Genomic DNA, 22,313 nt, shown 5'->3' with positions numbered 1-22,313 from the left:
TTCCAATTAGACGAGCATTCAAATTATCAGTGGAATATTACGGCCCATGTAAACACACCTTCATAAAATGCATCATGGGGAATTTTCTTATTTGTGCTGCAGCTTCAGTTCTTGACGAGGGAAAGTGAGCATGCACTAGTCTATTGGTATATGGTACAAAAGATAGAAAGTTGTTACATTGACTTTTTGTAGGTTTGAGACCACATTTTATTCTTAATGATTCTAAATTCCTTGTAATTTTGAATCTAAGAACTCATAGATTTTTTTTACAATTCAATTTTAATTTTTTTTATTGTCCAGTTCAATAATAACCTTTAAGTCTTTAAAATAAGGCAAATGTTAGTATTACTTATACCTTTTTATCTGATTGATGCTGAGAGAATCTTTGAACGACTAAGTTGTCAGTTTTATGCATTTATATGTATATTAAGCTTTTTCTTTACATTCTAAACTTTAACTGCATTGCTGAATTTGATTTTCAGCTTGGCCTTCTTTGCTTTTTGTCTATGCCTAAGGAGATACATGGACAGATGGAAATCGCCCTTTTTTTTTTTTTCAAAAAAATGAAAAGAACTGATAAATTACATACTTTATTACAAAAACAGTTGGCACTAGGTTTTTGAAATATACATTGAATAACAAAATTTATTTTGTCTAGTAGCACAGACTGGATTTTTTTTTTAACATTTACAGTAATACAATCCTGATTATAGACATGTTTTATAATAGTCTCTTATCGTTTAAAAATAAATCACGCCAGTAGATAAGGTTCAATTCAGCATTGTGCAATACAGTAATAGCTGGTCTCGCACAGACAGTAAGAAAAGAGGCCAGAGAAGTAGGAGTGGTGTGCGGGGGAAGGAAAGCATGGGGTGATGGCAGCGTGCCGGACAGGAAGAGGAGATGAACTTGGCAGGTGCAGCGGAGTTATTGGACAGAGGGACTGTGTCGACATGTAGAGGGATGAGAACCGCTAGCAAGGTGGAGCAGAGGAATGAGAAACTGTGTGTGTTTCAGGAACTGCTGAGAAAGTGACTTGCTTAAGAACTGATGTACTTTCATTTTGTAGAGTGTGCGCCTCAAGGTGCGGAAGAAGTTCAGCGAAGGAACCTGTGAATCAGTAATAAGGTCGAGCAGCATCACACCCTCGGCACCTACAAGTGTCTCTAATGATCGCGTCATTGACTGAACACACTCGGATGTGACCTGCCTGTCCGCATGCTGATGTGCCAACAGAGCATATACCAGGTAGTAGGAAGCAGGTCATCTCTTTATTTGCTAAATCATTTAGTGCATTATGTGTATTTTTTTTTCTTCTCGATTATGGCTAGGCATTGCTGCTATTTGAAAGACTATACACTGCTGCTGCTGCTTGTATGCTTGAACTCTGTCGCTGTCTGATGGAATTGGGCACAGCTCGGGCATTAAGTTGGTTCGGAAATATACTAGATTTGACACGGTCACATATGGGGACCGAAGTCGGTGTGTACGGCGTCTGTATGTGTGTTCGCGTGTATGTGTGTGATGCCTGTGTAAAACAAGAGACCATGTGGAGAAATCACCATACATTCATCCACAGTCTAACCTTTTCCTCCCTAATCCCAGCTGACATTTAGGACAAGCAGTTTTCTGTAAAAGCAGAAGAAAGAGACACACCATGTGCGAACTGTGTGTTTATTTGCTTACAAGAGAAAATGATTCAATTTAATAATGTGGTTTCATTGTTACACTTATTATGTTATGCTTAATATGAGTAATACACTTTGTTATGCTTAATATAGGTAAATTAATTAATTATACAAATGATTACAGTTAGAATCAGCCCATGGTCTGATGTGCAGGTAGTCATCACTGCATAATTGTAACATGACAATAAATAGTGTGCTATAGTATGAAAATTAGATTTTTTTTCTTCTCTGCAATACCCAGTCCAGTTTTTTCTGATAATAATGGACTGACCCAAATACCAGTGTGCTCTCTCAGTACATTTCCTCCCAATTAAACATGCGATGAGTATACTATACATAGACCCTAATATTCCACTAATAATCAGAATAACGGCTGAACGTAAAAATGCATCATGTAAACACCTCAGTACGAACAGTCTGACCTGATTCAGCCCGATCTGAATGGATTTTCATTGGAAAGAAGATGGGTGGTGGAAACCTTTTGATAGTTCATTTAAGTAGGTAAATATTAGCCAGGTAAGCACTTGATCCTTTCTCTCTTGTAGAAGTAAATATATTCTTTTTGCACGTTTGTCCCACTTGGGGTGAGCTTGGGGTAACATTAGGTGACATGCCAATTTTGCAGGGAAGAAATTTAGCCTTCCTTTTAAATCGGTAAATTCTTTTTTGCACTTCTTTGCACTTCCATACACTCGATTATTGGCTGAGGAGGGGGCACTGATTGGGTTCCTATTTCACATCTGTCCAATCACAGATAACTAAATTCCTATAACCAATCAAAACGTAGAAGCTGGATTCTATATGAAGATAGGAAGCCTTTTCAAAGCACTTCCAATTTGGAGAAAAATGCTTCTTCTTGTTCTTCAAAACCACTTTTACATGTCAAGAAAATTTAATTGTGATGAAATACTTTGAGCATGTAAACACATCTGGCAGCATCTATGAAAGCAGTTAAGTTGGAGTCTAATTGGAATAAATTCAGTTGGTTTGAAGAAACATTGTCCAGGTAAATGTAACTAATGTTATTTTTCTTGTTAGCACAGCAGTGTACCACATAGATGTCTGAAAATCTATGAAGACATTAGTGTTTGTCCTTCATCAGGAGTGCAGTGACTTGGTGTGGCTTGGCGTGTAGCCACCTAATCATCTCTGCAGGTTAATGGGATAAATGGCTGCTCTTCTCTCAATATTAAGCCTGATTAGTGGCCAGCATTTTGCTTTCTCCATTTAGGCATTTGGCAGAGAGTGCTTTAAAGTTTCCGTCATTGGATAGATCCTTACACTGGGTTACTAGGTTACTAACTAAGTACCATCAGTCAAACCTTGGGTGCTGTCATTGCCTTCTATCTGGGTTGGAAAGCAGGATTTTGATCAAAAATTTAAGTTAATCGTGTTTACTGGACACATGTGTGAGCCATTTTTTTTCCGTCCAAAATGTTCTTGTACCTGACACCTTTCTTAGAACAACAGCTTTTCCTGTCTGAATTAAGACTCATGCGTTTCTAAGGACAGGCCGTTTATCAGCAGACATCACCTGCCATCCTGTTTCTGGGAACTCCCACAACATGTTTTTTTTCCCACTCCTAAAGCTTGTATATGTTTAACAGACGTTTGTTCCCTTGGGTATGATGTCACAAAAGGGATGTTGATGGATAAACTGCTGAAAATGTTTTAGAAAACACTTGTCTTAGCTGATAAATCCATTCATTTATCTGTACACGTGAATTGCATTTTAAGTCCCTGATTGCTGGAGTCTAGCCAATATCTGGTCCAGAGAGACACTCAGTCAGAGACAGGAGGCTATTAGAGAGAGTGGAGTGACATGAAAAACATCATGGTATCTACCTGTTTTCATCACCAATCTGATGTGACTCAATTCTTATTTTTATTCAAATTTGCCACATATCTAATTTTTTGGGGTTATCTGATTGCCAGATTGGCTCTGTGTATGGATCTATATTGCATGCATATCTGATATGCAGTCAGGCACCTTGTATGAGAATGTTTTTTGCCTCTGCATGTTTGGGGCACTCGCTAATATCACACAGCACCAGCAGCATGGGGATTTCATTGCAGTGCTAGCAATATCTGTTAACACGGGTAAAAAAAGAGGCACTTGACCATAACAAATGCAGCCGACTAACTGCTTGCCGTCCTCCAGAACAAAATCTCAAGCATAATTTTGCTAAAATCACATATATGGTTTAAAATTAATGAGTGGTCACATAAATTCATGACCTGTTTTAATCCAGGTGACGTGAGGAAACACGCATCAATGTGCACATGTGTGTCGAGATATGGAATTTGTACAGGGTTTAAAAAACAGTTTTTTTTTAATATAACTTAGCATTTCATCTCAACCGATAATACATTGTCAGACTAAGCTTGTTACCACAGACAGTTCTAATTTCTTGGATCAGAAAACCTGGTGCTTTGCCTGCATTTTGTTGTTTGGTGTAACAGGTGGTAAAGATCAGAGCACCAGAGTGTAGCGTTGTGTAATCTCGAATCTTGTGTCATGCGGAAAACCTCAATACACCGACATTCTAGTCATCATGTCCTCGTTTATTGAATCTGGAAAACACGAACAAGCGACCTGAGGACTTGTGCAGCAATTAAAACAGTGCGTGGCAGCAATATGCGACGTGCATGCAAAATGACCAATAAAACACGTGTACATCACTGTAGGACTCATAATCACAATTATACAGGTATATAGTGGAAAATCATCAGTTATTTGAAATAAACATCTAATTGAATCTAATTGAACTGGAAAGAGGCTAGAAATTAACACTCCCCAATACAGCATGAGGACAAAGGAAATCCAAATATGGTCATGGCAAGTGGAATCACAAAATACTGTTTTAAAGGCATACCTGCTACAAGAACATGATCCATATAAAAGAAATCTTGAAAAACAACTGAAGCACTGTTCGGCTCTCCTGTATTGAGAAAGGTGTTTGACGTGTAATTGAGGATAGACTTTTTTCCAAATATGTGTGAAGGCTTCTTTTATTAGTTCGTCTTCTATACCGCTTATCCTGTACAGGATCATGGGGACCTGGAGCCAACCAGAGGAGGCCGGGGGCATGAGGCAGGGTGCACCCTCAACAGGGTGCCAAACCATTGCAGGTCACACACACACACCTCAGGCAATTTGGGAAGGCCAATTAACCTAATATGCATGATTTTGTAGTATAAACAGAGTCACAAGGTACAAGGGAGTACCAGGAGAGCCCTCGGGTTTGTTCTTCCCCCTGATGTGGTCCGGATGCGATCACTGTTGTGGTGCTGAAAAGACCAGTGTGATTATAAGTGACATCTTTGTTCCTAAACATTAGCTTTCTGTCTTGCCTGGTGAATCACTTATTGTACTGTTCCAAAACAATGTAGATGACCCGTACCCACCTGTGCCTCCAAGGCAAGAAAGGCCTTTCTGTTTCTTAGAAAAGACCACAATGAATTCATTGTGTATAAATAAACAAATAATTGGAGGCAGTATTATTTATACTAAGAGATCTCTGTTGCCTGCAAAACGACACACAATGGTAGGACAAGTGGGCTGTAACACCTACACGGTTTTTATTGATTTTTCATATGGTATGCTTAAACCCAATGCTCCTCACAGCGCTACTATGTACCTGCTGCGGCGAGACATAATCTACCTGACTGTGTAATAATACATGATCAAAACAGTCCAGAGAGGGAAAAAGTACAAAATAAAGTTCAGCTATGATATAATTCTCCTGCTTCTACAATCAGTCATCTTGCTTAAACATATTGAGAGAAAGTAAACATCCTAGCAGGTGTGATGTGAAGTGGACGACAGCTCATTACACTGAAACCTCGGCTGACAACTCGCTGACCTTTTGTTCAGAGCCCAAACATGATGTGCTTCGTTATACATTTGTTAAAAGAGGATAATGATCATCAGAACAGAGACTCGTACACCGTATAAGAACTGCAGAAACCCTACATGATATCACCCATAGGCTTTTCTAAGGAGCGGTTTTTAAGGACCAGCTGTAAGAGCTCTGGTCATCGCCATTGACAAGAGCTGACTCTGCCTTAATCCAGGGTAATCCATTAATTGGCATATGGATACAACGAACAGAGTCTGGCTGTTGGTTGGAAGATGCCTACCTACCTCAGACACCACAGTTCAATGAAATGAACGAACCCTAGCATTTTAGCTAAGCTCAGGCTAAGATGGTTAGTTAAACTACAGACAGACAGGAGTTTGACATCTGTCACTCAAATTGACCACACTCATAATTAAGCATAATTTGGGGCTTAATGTAATTTTGACTTGCATAAAAAATTACCTGCTTATAGTTGTCACAATAAGAAATCTCGCTATGGAGACCACAACCAGTTTTTGATCCAGACTGCAAACGTTTAGTTCTGTTGTGAAATTGCACATTTTAACATGGCTGTCTATAGAGATCTCCCAGTGGACATTTAAGGCACTTCTGTGCTGGCTTTGGGATGCCCTTGTATAGCCTACATTAGTCTCAATTAAAGGAGCTTTATTATGCAAACTTTCAAGTCATTTTGACATTCAGCACTCACCTTTTCTTCTCCGGACAAGCTTTTTTCCAGATGCCCCAAACAATCGGACAGAGGCTTTATCGGAGAATATAACTTTGCCCCAGTCCTCAGCAGTCCATTCACCATACTTTCTGCAGAAGATTAATCTGTCCCTGATGTTTTTTTTGGAGAGAAGTGGCTTCTTTGGTGCCCTTCTTGACACCAGGCCATCTTCCAAAAGTCTTCACTGTGCGTGCAGATGCGCTCACACCTGCCTGCTGTCATTCCTGAGCAAGCTCTGCACTGGTGGCTCTCCGATCCCACAGCTGAATCCTCTTTAGGAGATGATCCTGGTGCTTGCTGGACTTTCTTGGATGCCCTCAAGCCTTCTTAACAAGAATTGAACCTCTTTTCTTGAAGATCTTGATGATCCTATAAACTGTTGATTTAGGTGCAATCTTAGTAGCCACAATATCCAGGCTTGTGAAGCCATTTTTACAGTATGCAACGCAATGATGGCTGCACGTGTTTCTTTGCAGGTCACCATGGTTAACAATGGAAGAACAATGATTTCAAGCATTACCTTCTTTTTACCATGTCAAGTCTGCCATTCTAACCCAATCAGCCTGACAAAATGATCTCCAGCCTTGTGCTCGTCAACATTCTCACCTGAGTTAACAAGACTGAATTACTGAAATGATCTCAGCAGGTCCTTTAATGACAGCAATGAAATGCAGTGGAAAGGTTTTTTTGGGATTAAGTTAATTTTCATGGCAAAGAAGGACTATGCAGTTCATCTGATCACTCCTCATAACATTCTGGAGTATATGCAAATTGCTATTATAAAAATTTAAGCAGCAACTTTTCCAATTTCCAATATTTATGTAATTCTCAAAACTTTTGGCCACGACTGTACATTTACATGTACATAGATTTTTCAGTCTGTGTTGATTATGATTGTATGATCGTTTTAGATCTCTGAGCACTTAAATATTACTAACCGCACCTTTAAATCACAGAATCTTGGAGGTATTATGTTATTCTATATGGAACTCTTGATGACCCAGGTTGTAAGGTTGCCCTTTTTCTGTATTTCTAAGTGTAAGTCTTTTTATTTTGTCTCCACTGGTAGATAGGAAGTGCAACTCCCTGTGCATTTTATTTTGATCAGTACTGAAGGTTTGAATAAATGTTTTGATCACAGAAACTAATGTCTCATTCAAAGGATCAAACAGCGTGTTGCTTATCTGACACTCTACTAATAGGGGTTGAGTTCTTTTGATCACAAAGGCATTACATTTCTCTGGATGTTACTGGCGAAAAATTCGAGATGTGTCTGTTTAGGGCGCCTCTGTTTAGCGTAGATAATCGACATGAATCACTTGAGATAATCTCCTTTGTCCCACATTTTCTCCATATCTGACAGGAACAGCTGAAGTCTGCATTGTGGCTCAGTTTGATTTATTTTGTTATGACACTATGTTTATTTATTCATTCTCTACACCGCTAATCTCTGGAGGGATAAGGCCATAGTGCTAACCACTACGCCACCATGCTGTAATAACACTATATATATTATTATTATCATTATTATTATTATTATTATTATTATTATTAATATTATTATTATATACTATAGACCAGGGGTCTGTTCCTCATCGGTCGCTTGACACATCCGAGATGAGTTGATACATCTAAGATGAGATCATCGTGCTAATTACGATCCGGCTAAGTTGGTTGTTCGAGCACACCTGTTGTTGATGATTAGTATAGCTGGATTGAGTTGTCTAGGATTATTGCGCATTCATGCGTTGGTTTAAAAGGCGATATGCATCGACAGTAGAAACACTGATCACAAGATTGGTTGGTTGACAAAATGGCAAAAGAGCGAGCTAAATTTTTTTTGTAACACGTGTTATGCACTGAAATGACCCCCTGCCATGGATTGCCCCCCCTACATAATCGTTATCAAATATTATATTAAAACATAAATTCATAGGCTAATGGTTTACAAATCACATGAGACAATAAAATAAAATAAACAATATGAAAATAAATGTTGTATATAAAAAATACAAATATTAATATTTTTTTCAAATACATGTATACTTTTATTGTTTATTTTATAATAAAATTTGTTTCGTCCAATTTATCATTATAAAAATATTTATTTGTATTATATACAATTTTTTTTGCATATTCATGACAAACCCCTGAAAAATAAATGTTACAAAATAACCACTATTCAAGAATTTGTAATAATGGTTTTGACGGCTGTCAAGTGTCTAGGGTTTATTATAATAGTAATATCATATTTGATAATAATAAACCTATGAATTTATGTTCTAATATAATATTTGATAGTGATTATGTGTGTGTGTGTGTGGGGGGGGGTCCATGGCGGGGGGGCATATACTTTTGTTTTCTCACGTCAGTCAGTCCGTGTCAGTCGTGCTCTTTAACCATCTTTAATCGTGTTCTTTAATCTTTAGTAATTCTTTAATAATTAGATCTCGCCATTTCAACCAATCACAACCCGCCAGAAGTGCAGCCTAAATCCTGTTTACATGAAATAAATCTGCTACCGAGCAGGTTCAAGCTTACGGACATGTTGCTATGACAGCAAATGCGAGAAGCGCATCGAAGAACGAAACAATCTGAGATCAGGACAACTCCTCAATAATCAAATCCAGTTAACTGAGTTAGCGCTGTACGAAGAACGGACCCCAGGATAAGCTTTAATTTTACATTTATGTGCATTATGAGATACAGGGGTGTTCAAGTCAGGCTGGGGCTTTTGATTGTGCAGAATAACAGAACACAGTTACAGGTATAAGAGTAAAAACCAGTTATTTCTCTATATAATCCCCTGCTACACTAATGCACTTTTCCCAACATTTCACTAGTGCTTGGATACCGTAAAGTTAGAAGGTTTTCTCAGTACTCCAGAGCCATGATCAGACTGTTAAATGTCTGAAACACTGGCTTTCCAGGAACTCCTTTAATAGCCCAAACATATGGAAATGGCTTGGAGTGAGGTCAGGGCTGTAGAGGTGATGTTGCAGTTACCCCCAGCAGAGTTCCTGTAATGTGCAGGTGGTGTTGATGAATAATTGTACAGTATGTAATAAATGTAGACAGATCCATCTCTTTCGCAAGTTGTTCGTTGATGTCAAGGATCAGGTGTCTCACTCTCTGAATGTTCACAGGAATGACTGCAGTGGGCTCAGAGCCACCTCAGCCAGGATTGTTATTCATGACTGTACGTACTGTATTTCATTAAAAAGTTTGCACCATTTCACTGCTGCACTCATCACTGTATTACTCTTGAAGTCTTCTTCAAGGTCAATCAGTTTTAAGACTTTATTTACAAGAAATTTCATCACAAGTCCCGGTTTGACTTGAACATTCTTTTTATATAATTGGAATTATATATTTAAAAATATAGTAAAAAAAAAAAAAAATGATCATAACACTATAAAATACACCAGAAGAAAAAAGAAAAGGAAATAAGATTTTATTGTGCCAGATTAACTTTTTAGTTATTTTTTAGGCATTCAGATGTGTCTCCTGTGTGTGGAAATGCAAAAAGTGTGAGGGGGGGTGGGGGCTTTTCTTGCTTTTTGTCCTTTTTTGTGTGGGCTGGGTTTAGAAATAAGCCATTTAGTTGTCCCCTAATATGACCTCATATAAGAAGATCCCCTCCCACTGTTGCTCAGCTCTGAGGGGCGTGGAGATACTCAGCAGTATCTCATTTACACAGACACTGAAACAGTACATTTGGTAGTACAGGAGGTGCCGGAAGTACAGAAGGTATGAATTTAAAATGCATTATCTGCAGAGTATTTTAGCTATAGCATTAACACAGACACTTTGGGAAGCTCTGAGGCCTGTATTAACTTGTTAAAGAAATTGAAGATATGGGACCTTTAAAGTAAACTCTAAATTCAAGGAATGGAAAGATCCTTCCCCCCCTAATCTAAACTTGGCAGATACCTGACTGTACAGAAGGCATACTTCATAAAATAATCTGTGTGTCCATATGAATTTATCTTTAATTACCAACAAATTTCCTAATCAGGTACATACAGTAATTGAATTTCAGGTTCATGTTCTTTTACTAAGGGTCTAAATGAATCACTTGAGATTCTGAGACAGTTTCCATGATAAAAGCATTGTTTATTTGTTTGCTGTGTAGGCACGCCTCGGCCGGCCCGGAGCACGCCTGCTGGAGGATTTCTCATTGCATTTCATGAGCCGAGAGAAGCAGTAAATTTCCGTACAACTCAACAGTGCTGCTCCACTCTCACGATCAATACCAGGTTATTTGCTCATCTTTTTCTCTCTGAGAATGCATTTCATATTTCGGTTCACCCTTTATATACAGTAATTATTAAGTCTAAATGAATAGCAGTCAATATGAGAGTGTCTATAGGGCAGGAAGAAGGTTAAATATTAGGAAATTTTAGCTGCTTGATTTTCAGGTTTTTGAAAGTTTTCACATCATTTTAGGATGAGATGGGTTTGCTGACAGCTGTTACTCGAGGGAGAGAGCTTGAGATGATTTGGGTGTCTCTGCCTCGAGCCTAAAACACACCTCCAGGCTTTCTCATGTCCAGAGAAAAGGTCTGAGTCAGCCAAACTTCCGAACACACTTCCTCTCAGCTTGTTAACCCAAGTAGGCAACTTTTAGTTTTGAACATTGAAAAAAAAAAAAAGTGATAGATGCAAGATAAACTTTTACTACATTTATTTCAAACCTTTGCTCCAAAGGCAGGCTAATGTTACTGCAAATAATTACAGCTAGTTTCCTTTTATTGGTCATCTCCGAGGCACTCATTAGACCCCAATCTTCTTGTATGCTGTGTTTTTCATGTGCAATCATTTTAGATGAAATAAATAGGGGTTTTAAAGCTACATTAGAATACATTTCTGATCTACTTTTTCCTCCCTAGGAGTCTTTTCTGATCATAGCAAAATTCTTTTTATATTTATAAGCCAGCTATTTAAATATTAAGCACATTAGGCAAATATATTCAATTGTTTTTATTAACTGGAGCTATTCATTTTGGAGCACTACATTCTTAAAGCATTAACAGATTTGTACCATTAACATTTTGTACCATAATCTTCGAAGTTATTTGTTTAAACTAATATATGGAATAACTATAATTTTATTTGCAGCACAGTGCCTTAGTGGTTAGCACTGTCACTTTGCAACTCCAAGGTCCGGTTTCTGAGTATTAAATTTTTTTTCCACAGTCCAAAAACATGCAAATTAGCCTAAAAGGCATTCCCAAATTGCCCATAGTGTGTGGATGTGTGTGAATGTTGACCGAATGTTGACTGGAGGTCCCACCACGGTTGTACAAATGTGAATAAATACAATGGTCACCATTGGCCTCCCTAGTTGGACTAAAGAGGTTTCTAGATGGATGGATGGATAATTTTATTTAATGACATACTCAACAAACACAATGCAACTTGATCAATTATTCATCCATTATTGTGTGTGTGTGTGTGTGTGTGAAGGCGAGGGGAGGAGTGTGTGTGTGTGTGAAGGCGAGGGGAGGAGGGTGTGTGTGTGTGAAGGGGCACGGTGTCAAATTACATGCGCGCACACACATAACGGCATGCTGACCCAGGGAGAGAAAGAAAATGGATTTATAACCTCTCTAATGAGACTTTCTTTTGCTTTACACGCGCGCTGTACCCACGTGCTTACAAACACAAAAATAAAAGATGTTTTACGCGCACACACGTGGTCACAATGTTATAGTAAACAGCACACGTGCGCACGGATGTTAATTATACCAGTGAGAGACGTGCACTAAGCGCAGGGAGAGAATTACCCACAATTTCGCAGCCCAAGAGAGAGAAAAATAAATTGGCTCAGTTGTGATCAGGTGACGTTCGGCATCAAAACAAGAAGCGCATTTGCGATACATGATACTCGGTACTCATAAACCAAATATTTGCTCACTGTTACTCGCAATCCGAGGTTCCACTGTATAGATAAAGGGAGTTTCTACTCTCATAGCTGTGTTCTGTTCTGATGTTTTGCTCAGAAGTCCTGGTTTGACTTGAGCACCCCTTGTATAAATATATTTTAGGTCTTTGGCTTTAAGTAAGAGTAATGCAAATTATCAGTAACACATACACAGAAAAAAAAAAGACCTCTCATTTGTTCTCTCTGGACTCCACTTGGTAAATCACAGCTAAAAGCTGCACAACTACAGTATAGAAGGTGAAAATATGGGGTTTTATATACACAGTTTCTGATGCACTATCGGTGGAGATAAAGCACGAGTGGAAGGGCTGCTCCCACATCCCCATATGAGTCACACTATGAGTCATCAATATGCATCAGCACCAAAACCTTAGTGCGCGCATCACACCCTTATGGAAAGAAAATATATTTCTCTATATATTACCTGTCAATATATTGAATGATTTAGTGTTCTGATCTAATTATATTCACAATATACGGAAAATTATATTATATTACTATATGACAATATATTAAATACATAAGGAATTGCCTTCAGTATATTATATTGAAATATATATTTTAATGTATGTAGGCTAATTTTATATATAACAATATACTTCATAATATATTAAAGTTGATTAAATATATCTTTCTTTATAATATGCTTATGCAAATGAGCCATATACAAGACCATAATGAAATTAAAGCGAGATATGAATGAGATGCATGAAACACAAATGAGAAATATTATAGTTTTATTGAACATATCAAAAATCCTCAATTAGTCTGCTCTTGTAGTGGTTGTCTAACAAGTTTGTCCAAAGTCTGCAGTTCCTGAAGCTGCTTAGTATCTAATGAAAAAAAAAAAATTAATAAACATTTGAGATTTACCCAAACACCATTCAGCTACTCCATTTCCAACTGTCTGAAGGTTGAGAGGTGAGCTTGAGCTAGCTCGTGAGCTGCTGCTTACCTGACTGATGATGTGGTGCAGATGGAAACTCCGAAACATTCTCCTGCAGTTTCATTGCAAATGGATTAGCGATTGCGTATGAATTTTGGCCGGCTTGACGCGCGCCGCAAATGTGGTAATTGATTTTGCTATTTAAATATCACAGGCTTATGACTTGTAAGACATGGGAAATGCAAATAAACTTTTCCTTTTCATTTGAAATTTGGCAGTCAGTGTGCGTTCGCGAAGGTGAAAAAGCAACCGGTTATGCAAAGTTCGAAATTGCATTTGAATTATGGCACACTTTGTGCGTCCACATATGGAAAGTGCAATTGCAAATGCAATTTGCAATTCCTTTGGAATATTGTCCGGGATATCCATACTATGCAGTGCAGTACACAGGAAACAGAATTAAATGGCTCTGCTAGTAAGTCTTCGAGTCCCAAGTCTTTTGTTCTTTTGTCATGTGACTCCCATAGACGCTATGCGGTACAATAGATTCAAAAGAATGAATGACTCAGACTGGAAGATATAAGAGGTGAGCTACTCATTCTGTTTATTATAATATGTCCTTAGCTGCATTGTAATATTTTTATTACAACTATAGCCAAAATTTGTGTATGTGTACTGTATTGGGGTTCTTTTTTTTGAAAGTGCAACATTTTATTTTATTTCTGAACAAAAGAACGAAATGAACGAGATTCAAAGAACCAAGTCACTAAAATGATTCAAACTTCCCATCACTATAAACCACCCACAGGTATAATTTGAATTCCTTTTGCAATTTAAGAACGAACATAAGCTGTGTAATTTTCAACGAAAATATACTACATGTTTTTTGACCACATGCTCTGTGGTTTTAACTTTAATATTTTTTAATCTTCTTCGTCTTCATTTTATCTGCGGCAGGCAAAGTAGGTGGTGTGCTACCGCCACCTAAAGGTCTGGATGAATGATGGATAAAGCGCTTTTTGCTGACTTGACCCTGAGGCCTGGCGATGTCCTGCACATTTCTCTAACACACTGGCCACTTAAAGAGGTCCTATTATGTTTTTGTAAATATGATCTTTCATGCAGTGTGTTATTTAGCTGTATGTGAACATAAACTATCTGCACTATCTGTAACGCTGATAGTGCACGATAAAATTTTTTTGTCTATTAAAAAAAAGAGTCGGCCCACATTTGCCTAAACGAGATGTTAGAAAATCCATTTTTACACTGTAATGGATCCACGTCACTCGTAACATATTTGCATAATGTCTGCCCATGTTCTATGTCGCGAACAACCAGCCCGCCCACGTTCTACGTCGCGAACAACTTGCCCGCCATCTTACAATTAACGTTACCACACTCTTGTTAGTGTGACCGAGCATTCGTGCCGGGTTTGCTTAAACATTTTGTAATATAAAAAAAAACAATAAAAAAGAGGGCACAAAATCCTTTTTAACTGTTTATTCTTCACCATTCACCAAAACTGAACTTAACACTCGCGAAGTGGCAAGGCGCATGCGCACTTCGCGTGTGTGGATGCATTTTTTTCTACGGCAAGCCCCGAGGGGAAAAATGCATCCACACACGCAAAGTGCGCATGCGCCTGCCCTTTCCCTGACCTGCCTTCAAAGGAACAGCCGGGAAAGAGGAGTAGTAATGGTGGACTAGTGCTGCCGTTATTTGTTTGGACAAGAGAAGGAGAGATTGCTGAGGATCATTTTCTTTCGAAGATTCTTTACCCGGATTATCTTTGACTGGACATATTCCCCGGACTTCTCACCCCCTGTCACCGGCCTCTCGGACTAAATTAACCTCGGTGACACTGAACCATACTCGGTATACTCGGATAACACACATACAATAAACACGGAGTTCGGACATTTTCCACTCACTGGCGTTAACGCACACATACACATACCTTTTTTTATATGTAGTTTGTAAATATTGTTTATATCTTTGTTTGATTGTGGTGCATCTTTTTCGTTTACCTTATTTAGTTTTGTATAATACACGTTTGCTTTCTCTACTTGTTTGTGTTTATCCTTTTTGCTCACCGGCCTTTTAATGCAACACCGACACAAAGATAAAGGACCTCTCGATTTTTGTAGCCACAGTTAATATAAAATTATCTGGTCGCTACACGGTAAAACCGACACCATCTTTTCTATGTATTTACGGGTCTCCAGAGCTTTCGTTCAGTTATGGTAATAGGCGTTTCGTTTTCCGACACATGCTGAAAACTAAGGTGTTTTTGACCTTGCATACATGTAAAACCTGTTTTGAGAGACTCATTAAGCAATAGTAACAACCTTTAAAATGGCATAATAGGGGCACTTAGAGGCTTAGAGCATGTGTGGGAGAAATTGTGGAAAATTCTGTCTTTAACAGAATCTACATGTACTGTACGCTTAATAGGGTTGGCCATGAGAAAAAGTTTAACATTTAGTCATAAATCTATGAACAAAAATAGGTTTGGCCTTAAATGATAAATGTATAGAAATCACTGAACACAAACACCAACATTATCTCGTTGCTTCACTGCTTAAAAAAAATATTCTGTATATTGTATTTTAGTTCTTTATTGGTAATGACATTTGTACAGAATGTAAAGTAAGTTTGCCATTTGCCAGTTAAATTTTAATAAATTCAATATTATTTAACAAATAAGTTTCAATAATGTTTTATTAAAACAATTATAAGTAAAAATATAATGTTTTTTGTATGCATTGCAATATATATATATATATATATATATATATATACGTTTCTTTATATATATATATATAAAGAAACGTCCTCTGACTTTCAACTGTTTTTACTTTCGGTAAACTTAATATGTAAATATTTGTATGAACTCTATAAGAGTCAACACCATAAGACATAAACTAAAAATGTTTCACAATGTGTCCCTGAATGAAGGGAGGCTCAAAATCAAAAGTACCAGTCAGTATCTGGTGTGGCCACCAGCTGCTTGAAGTACTGCAGTGCATCTCCTCCTCATGGACTGCCTATTGCGGACAATCTGAGCACTGATGGAGGGATTGTGTGTTCCTGGTGTGACTCGGGCAGTTGTTGTGGTCATCCTGTACCTGTCATGCAGGTGTGATATTCGGATGTACCGATCCTGTGCAGGTGTTGTTACACGTGGTCTTCCACTGTAAGGATGATCAGCTGTCCTTCCTGTCTCCCTGTAGCGCTGTCTTAGGCGTCTCACAGTGCGGACATGGCAATTTATTGCCCTAGTCACATCAGCAGTCCTCATGCCTCCCTGCAGCATGCCTAATGCACGTTCACGCAGATGAGCAGGGACCCTGGGCATCTTTCTTTGGGGTTTTTTTTACAGTCGGTAGACAAGTCTCTTTAGTGTCCTGTAGTGTCCTCTTTAGTAAGCTGTTAAGGTCTTAACGACCATTCCACAGGTGCATGTTCATTAATTGATTATGGTTAATTAAACATGCATGGAAAACATTGTTTAAACCCTTTACAATGAAGATCTGTAAAGTTATTTGGATTTTTACAACATTATTGTTAAAATACACAGTCCTGAAAAAGGGATTTTTCTTTTTTTGCTAAGTATACATACATACATATATATGGTCCATTCATATATTGCAATATACTGTATTAATAAATATAAGCACTAGTTTCCTATATATGGAAATGTATTATTTAATTTAATATAGAGTATTTCACAATCTGCTCAGTTACTGGGATTTTCACGCACAACCATTTCTAGGGTTTACAAAGAATGGTGTGAAAAGGGAAAAACATCCAGTATGCGGCAGTCCTGTGGGCAAAAATGCCTTGTTATTGGTAGAGGTCAGAGGAGAATGGGCCGACTGATTCAAGCTGATAAAAGAGCAACTTTGACTGAAATAACCACTCGTTACAACCAATGTATGTATGCAGCAAAGCATTTGTGAAGCCACAACATGCACAACCTTGAGGCAGATGGGCTACAACAGCAGAAGACCCCACCGGGTACCATCTCATCTCCACTACTAATAGGAAAAAGAGGCTACAATTTGCACGAGCTCACCAAAATTTGACAGTTGAAGACTGGAAAAATGTTGCCTGGTTTAATGAGTCTCGATTTCTGTTGAGACATTCAAATGGTAGAGTCAGAATTTGGCGTAAACAGAATGAGAACATGGATCCATCATGCCTTGTTACCACTGTGCAGGCTGCTGGTGGTGGTGTAATGGTGTGGGGGATGTTTTCTTGGCAATTTTTAGGCCCCCTAGTGCCAATTGGGCATCGTTTAAATGCAATGGGCTACCTGAGCATTATTTCTGACCATTTCCATCCCTTTATGACCACCATGTACCCATCCTCTGATGGCTACTTCCAGCAGGATAATGCACCATGTCACAAAGCTCGAATCATTTCAAATTGGTTTCTTGAACATGACAATGAGTTTACTGTACTAAAATGGTCCCTACAGTCACCAGATCTCAACCCAATAGAGCATCTTTGGGATGTGGTGGAACGGGAGCTTCATGCCCTGGATGTGCATCCCACAAATCTCCATCAACTGCAAGATGCTATCTATCAATATGGGCCAACATTTCTAAAGAATGCTTTCAGCACCTTGTTAAATCAATACCATGTTGAATTAATTCAGTTCTGAAGGCGAAAGGGGGTCAAACACCGTATTAGTATGGTGTTTCTAATAAACCTTTAGGTGAGTGTATTTTACAATATATTGCCATATTATTTTTTTCTGTAAGGCTAACACACGCTTAATCTGCGATTTCAGCCCCAGACAGCATGCGTGTGTTTAGAGGAGACGTGTAGGGCAAGTGTTTACCGCACACTGTGTACAAAATCACGTTTCAGGACACATGACCGTACCAACATGAGTCATGTGCTGAAACCTGTATCTTACTGCATCTCTCTGCTTGGGCAAAAGCTGAGAGTTAGCATTATAACGTAATAGTCAGCACTACAAGTACATTTACATTGCATTCTTTCCCTTTCTCTCTTTTTAAAAAAATAAAAATCGGAAAACCAGATCTTCTTTGTTTACTTTGGCAAATATTAAAATTGGAAATAAATGCATAATTTTTTATAGAATTATTAAGTGGTAGTGATGATAAAACATGGGTAATGATAACAAAATTGAATGTTTGTATTTGGCTTCCCACACCAAAGCTGGAAATCAAATATTAATGAAATCTAATATGAAAAAATTCCTCTGCAGGACATTCCAATATAATCTCAGTAGACCTGAAACAAGAGGTCAGATATTATTGTTTGCTTAATATGTATTATTTGGAACCTTATTCTGACAGCAATCGAGATATAATTAAAAACAAATCAGTGTAGATATGTAGGTGATATATGAATATTCTTAAGTTGTAACATCTGGAAAATCCTGCTGAGTATCATCCTCTTTGACCCTCACAGTCATTGTGATCCAGTAGTTTGTCAGGTTTGTCTGATATATATCCAAGTCGTTTACAGTTCACATGAATCTGAAATGAGGAAAAACCAGCAAAAAAGAAAGAAAAAAAAACTAGAGCTCTTTGAGATTCTTTTTTCGATATTTATTGGTTTTAATCTAAAAGCTAAGCTTTTCAGTTGGGAAGTTAAGTATAGTGTGACTGTATTTAATGTACAGTATATTTGACTGAGTCCATTTTATGCATCGTTGCTATATCCAGGACGTACAATTAACATTTGATCCTCTGCCAGATGTGTGTAATTCTGTTAAATTATGAGCAACACTGCATGGTAAATGTACTTCTAATAAAAAATTATATCATATGGGCTTCTTGTAATATAACCCTCCCTCTTTTTATTATTATAATTTTTTTTACATGAGTGCTTTAGGCATACAGTATACTTTTTGACTTCCATATGGCTTAGCTATTCTCATCTTTACACCAGCTACATGTTGTCACATTTGCAAAAGCGCAGCTGTGTCAGATTGACAAAATATAGTTGGTGTGAACAGACAGTGGTATACAGTAGATAGAAAATAGAATGAGGTGGAAAATGAGGGAAAGCGAAAATAATTTGATTGCTTTAGTGAAAAATGACAGGCAGAGTATCGATTTCTCATGATGATTGGTGTTATGAAAATAATAAGTTGAAGTCTTTTGATTTTTGCATGGTATATGGATTTCTGTGAGCGTTTAATTATTATTATTATTTCAAGAATGAAGGGATTTTTCCCTGATTTCTCTCTTTTCATTCTTTCCACTCAAGAGCATTTTTAACTATGATTTGAACTTGAACATTCATTAATAATATAAGCTATGTAAATCATTTTTTACTTGCCCTCCCTGAGCTGAATATTAGTGCTAATCCTGTTAGGTACAGATTCCACCCGTTTTTCGAGACCCTTCCTTTCAGCATTAGCCCACTCTTCTACAGATTTAAAGTGCAATTCAGCTAAAAATTTTTTTTTTAAAGTTTTGCCTGCTGTTCCAAATCATCCCAGAAGTTTTCTCTCCGCTCCAGGGTGTTAACTTCACAGTGGCAATGATGGCATTTTGTCGCCATAAATTGACCAGTTGCCACGATGCTCTATTAATTTCAGAAACGCGGAGGCAATAACATGCCATGCCCTTTTCTTATGGTATCTTGGTGCCTATTTTAAAAAGTACACACTCAGACGTTTTTTTTTTTTTTCTCTGTCTACCTCAATTTGGTACTGTACTGTATGTACCTAGTTCACTAGGCAGCGAAATGACAGCTATATGCTGGAACCTTTGTAGATATTTCAGGTGAGATATATAGAAATAATTGTATTTGATACACCAAAATGCCAGACTGATGTGCTTGCAAAAAAAAGTTGAACCATGCAAATGCACGACAGATAAAACTTGTTTTGAAATATATATACACTGGTAGGCCTAAAAAGCCAAGAAAAATGTATATGTGCCAAAATAGATGTTATTGCACAATATGTGGAAAAAGCTGATTAGCCCAACTATATTAAGTCTTATTATATTTTTACTCTCTCACTCATCTTCTATACCACTTTATCCTGTAGCCTATCCCAGGAGGCTTAGGGCACAAGGCAGGGTACACCCTGAACAGACAATCACACTTTCATTCACACACTACGGGCAATTTGGGAATGCCAATTAGCCTAACCTGCATATCTTTGGACTGTGGGAGAAAAGCGGAGTACCCGGAGGAAACCCACTAAGCACGGGGAGAACATGCAAACTCCATGCACACAGAGATGGAAATTGAGCCTGGCCAGGAATCGAACCCAGACCCTGGAGGTGCAAGGCGACAGTGTAAACCACTACACCACCGTGCCGCCCTCTAATTATATTTTACTTAGCATAATAAAATTTGTTCTTAATAACATATTGCTGTATGTTGCTTGCTTATTTTAGTTATTTACTATCACTGTGTCTTTACAATGAATAGCATACTATTTTATGTAATCTATGTGATGACAAGCAAGGTCATAGGACACTTTAAAAATTTATATAACATTATTTGTGTCGTTTTATGATATGCTGTGTATAAAGTAATAAATATGTGCTCCTTGTGAAACTTTAAAAATGCCTTGGTGCACCTGCTTCTTGTAGAACGTTCAAGGCAATTCGTTCAGTACACCTTAGGACATGAAATTCATACCATGATGCTTCATCGTACTTGTCGAGCAACTCATTAGCAGACTTGTCCCTGTACATACTCTTTATCCTGTAACGCAAGAGTCTGACCTGGTCAGGATATTAAACAGGAGGACCAAAATCTAATCTTCATCAGTAGCCTGACAGCAAAACGATTATGGTTGAGCAATATAATATATCATGAGGTCTGATTATTATTCTAATAGGAGAAAGTGTTACACGTACTTTACAAATGCTTAAAGCACAAAAGCAGCAGAATCGAGTCATTTCTTTTAGAAATTGCAGGTGTGACATCCTTTTCTGGTTAATGCTGTAATGCTCCTAAATACCAAACATGATAAGCAGAATGTGGATTTTTACCAGCAGATGAATTGATTAGAGTTCAACTGATCCAACCCACAGCAAGGTCACATGTCTGGAAAAAAAACATACAAAGATGTTTTTTTACCAGTGGTGGCTCAGAGAGCTAAGGCCCTGAGTTACTGATCGGAAGACGGCGGTTTGATCCCCAGCTCCACCAGGTTGCCACTGTTGGGCCCTTGAGCAAGGCCCTTAACCCCAACTGCTCTAGGGGTGCTGTATCATGGCTGACCCTGTGCTCTGACCCCAGTTATGCTGGGATATGCGAAGAAAGAATTTCACTGTGCTGTAATGTGTAACAAATACAGACTTAACTTAACATTTTTGACTAGCTACAGTATGGTTTTTGCCATTTCTCTGTCTTTGTCTGTCTGTTCCTGTATCTGTCCAAGATTCAAGATTCTCATTAGAGAAAAGTCTCAAGATTTAGTGTTTAAATATTTGTATTTGGAATTATTATTGTGCAAAGCAGAAAAACTGATTAGTTTTAGAAATTGCTCAAAAAAACATCAAGGTCACAGCAAGGTCAAACGTCTAAAAGAGTTTTACAGTCAATTCTTTGAAGTACCCTATATTTTTGGAGAAGTTCTGGCTTACAAATAAATTACAGAAAGGATTTTTTCGTGGCAGAGCCATCCCTAGTGACAACATTGTTCATAGTTCAACATTTTAAAAGGAATTGTAGGGTGTGGGTTTGTGTGTGTAGGGGCTGCTAGTCTATTTATAGCAGCCACCTCTGGCCAATCCAACCTTTTGACCTTGTACAATAGGGAGCTTATATTGTTGTACGAGTGTAATAATAAGCCTATAATGGAGGTCAGTGTTATATTGTGAATATTGTGGTTGCGGTGCTGTAGAGATGATTAGACTATTATATATTACACAAGCCTATAACCCAGTTCTGTAAAAACAAAGATCTTCAGTTCGATTTGTGACCTTCTGCCAGTAATATTCGTCCCAGTTTCTGTTCTGTGACTTTTTTTTTTTTGCTCGTGTGTACGCCCTTGTGTGTGTGTGTGTATGTCATGCCTCAGAGCTTATTAGATTACCAGTCGGCGGACTCTTCCAGATTGAGGTCGCTGCTTATCACAGAAACCGTGTTGGCCAACAGTAATGGATGCTCGAGAATCAGAGGCTTCTCTTCAGGAGTGAGAAGTATGTGGAGCTCTTTATCATAGAAAGTGATCATCAGCTCATCA

At 38.0% G+C, this 22,313-nt stretch overlaps 1 protein-coding gene across 7 annotated transcripts in view; it reads left to right on the top strand.

The window, feature by feature from the left end:
* Positions 1 to 22,313, top strand: part of usp54b (ubiquitin specific peptidase 54b) — a 136,029-nt gene that overhangs the window by 17,646 nt on the left and 96,070 nt on the right. For 3 of the 7 annotated variants that reach the window (XM_053511507.1, XM_053511508.1, XM_053511502.1), the window contains exons 2-3: positions 1,070 to 1,248; positions 10,417 to 10,540. The exons of 2 other annotated variants lie outside the window; for them this stretch is intronic. The gene's annotated coding sequence lies outside the window, so the exon portion shown is untranslated. The remainder of the gene's footprint in view (positions 1 to 1,069; positions 1,249 to 10,416; positions 10,541 to 22,313) is intronic. 2 more of the 7 variants (XM_053511503.1, XM_053511506.1) reach the window with 2 other exon arrangements.

The sequence above is a fragment of the Clarias gariepinus genome, chromosome 14 (genome assembly GCF_024256425.1).
Source record: "Clarias gariepinus isolate MV-2021 ecotype Netherlands chromosome 14, CGAR_prim_01v2, whole genome shotgun sequence".
NCBI classification, from domain to species: Eukaryota; Metazoa; Chordata; class Actinopteri; order Siluriformes; family Clariidae; genus Clarias; species Clarias gariepinus.
This window is presented reverse-complemented; position numbering and strand designations above follow the sequence as displayed.